Source organism: Mastomys coucha, unplaced genomic scaffold (genome assembly GCF_008632895.1).
Source record: "Mastomys coucha isolate ucsf_1 unplaced genomic scaffold, UCSF_Mcou_1 pScaffold23, whole genome shotgun sequence".
Lineage (NCBI taxonomy): Eukaryota > Metazoa > Chordata > Mammalia > Rodentia > Muridae > Mastomys > Mastomys coucha.
The window spans coordinates 518,271-520,853 of NW_022196906.1; positions in this window are offsets into that span (position 1 = coordinate 518,271).

Genomic DNA, 2,583 nt, shown 5'->3' on the forward strand with positions numbered 1-2,583 from the left:
TATCTTTCCAATAGGAAAACCTGTTATAAGGAACACCTTTTTTGAACTCAGAATCAGCAAATTAATGCCATTACATAAAATGTATTCTAATATTCTAGAGAAAGTATGAGATTTTAGGAGTCACAATAGAGTACAGGAGGAATAATGAGGTCATATATGTTCCTAATAGATAGAGCCCAGAGGGCAACAAGTTTTCAATGAAAGAAATGTGACATGGGATGTACTAGAGTCCCATTCTAATTTATTTCTAGAGAATGCTTAAATATAAGATGAACAAGCCTTGGGTAAATAAGAGAGAAATTTCTAGTGGGAAAAACATGTTGGAAACTTGAAGCAGGAAAGACAGAATTCATGTGAGGGACTGATGGGAATTCATGGTGATGAGCAGAGACAGTGATATGGAGGAGTTCATGTTACATGAAAATTTACAAGCTATGCAAGAGAGGACATATTATTCAAAAGGGCTTACGAAGTAAGTTGAAAATTCCTTTCAATACAAAGATCATGCAAAATATGCTCTATAGTTTTTATATTGTAATATCAAGCAAAATTGTTGAACTCATTTCAAAGGAAAAAGCCCCATTGGAGACCTAAAATGATATCATTTATAGAATATAATACTTGATTATAAATCTAAGTGTTCCTTTCAATCTTTCCCCTAGATAAAACTGAAAATTCTTTCATACAAAAATAAGTCCTATTTTACAGAAAATAATATGAACAGATTAAGAAAGGCAGAGAGAGGGCACCTGACCACCAAACCAAGAAATTCAGAATTTGAGGAAAGTTACTGTGCTGAATTTTATTTTATTTTACAGTCTCATTTATTCTAGATTTGAAATTACAGAATATGGTTACCAAGAAAAGTCAGCATGTATAGACAGAAACAAAACCACAGCAAGAGATTCCTACAGGCTCTTAATACTTCCATAGCACTGAAAGACCACACTGAAATAATACTATGTACAAAAATTTGGTGAGTTTGAGATGATAACCATTTCCTTAAGAACTACAAACAATAAAAACTCATTCAACACAAAAGTAGAATGTTTAAATAACCTTGAAACTATTGGAAAATTTGAATTCATGACTTAAGAATCCTCAGAAAATAGTTCTTTAGCGGATTAAGAGAATAACTATAGCAGTGACAACACCAGACATCTGATATTATTTTATACAATCATATAAAATGCAGTCACTGGGGAAAATGAGTAAGCAGCACACAGGAGCATTAATTTCTTCCTTAGCATGCATTAAAAAAAATCCACAATATTTGCAAAATAAAACATACAATTTAATGCCAAGCATATTAGTCTAGATGAAAATTCTAAATATGTAGAATTAATTTTATTTTCTATCCTTATATTGTATATTTTTAGCTTTAAATACAAATATGAAAACAATTTACTTGTTTGCAAATCTCTGGTTTGACCTTGATTCTTAGTTTGCAGACAAGCATCTATTTCCTACCAGAGTAGGAAAATAAACACTGCTAATGGTCAGTCGTGCTGAAATTCTTGGCTTTAGCATAGTAAGAAGTGAGGTAGAATACCCAATGGCCATTAACCCGCCACTGTAAACTTACAGACATTGAACTCTTATGCACAAGGCCTACAAACTGAACTTGATGATTAACTCCATGCCCAACAATAGACGACCAATAGAAAATGCACTCAATAGCATCATTGGAGGCTGTTGTCTCACACTGTTGTGTTAAAACTGTTTGTTAAAATACAATTGTATGACTTTTAATTTTTTAATATAAATATGTATATATATAGACAGTATATATATATATATATATCATAAGTTGTTAACTTGAAGAGGGATATATATGTATATACATATATATGTACACATATGTGTATACATACATACATACATTTATATATATGGTGTTCTGCACATCATTCTCATATATATCATCCAACTTTCTTTTTTATGGGATTTGTATGGGAATGAGTGGTCTCTGCTTCTATACCTATTTCTTTTGCTTTTTTTCTTGAGCTGTTTTCCTTCTAGTTTTTTTTCTATTCTGGTGTGTTAAGCTTTTATTTTATTTTATTTTATTTTTAATTTATTATGGTTCCTTAGAAGCCTCTTTGTTTTCTAATGGAGACAGAAAGGATGGGTGGGGAGGTGGGATGGAGGTGAACTAGGGGAAATAGTAAGAGGAAAAAACAGGATGTGTTACATGAGAACGAAGTCTATTTTTAATAAAAGGGAGATAAAGCTGTGAGAAACCCATGAGAACCAAACAGGGAAAAAATGGCCTTCCGTTGTAGAATAAGATTGAGTGCATCTGAAGTCTTGTTTGGCTTCTTAGGTGCTTCATGATCTTGAATTATATACTTAACTCCTCTGTGTATTTCCTTACATAGACACTGTTTATGCTTACCTGAAAAAAAAAACTCAATAACTTTAATAACCTTATGATCCATTAAATTAATTTATTCCAGCAAAAAATATAAGCAAAACATAGCAGAGAAAAAAAGTGGAGTTATAAATGTCCCATTTGTTTTGTTTCTTTGTATGCTATTCTCCTTGGCATAATAAATATATAAAAATGACCTAGAAAGCATA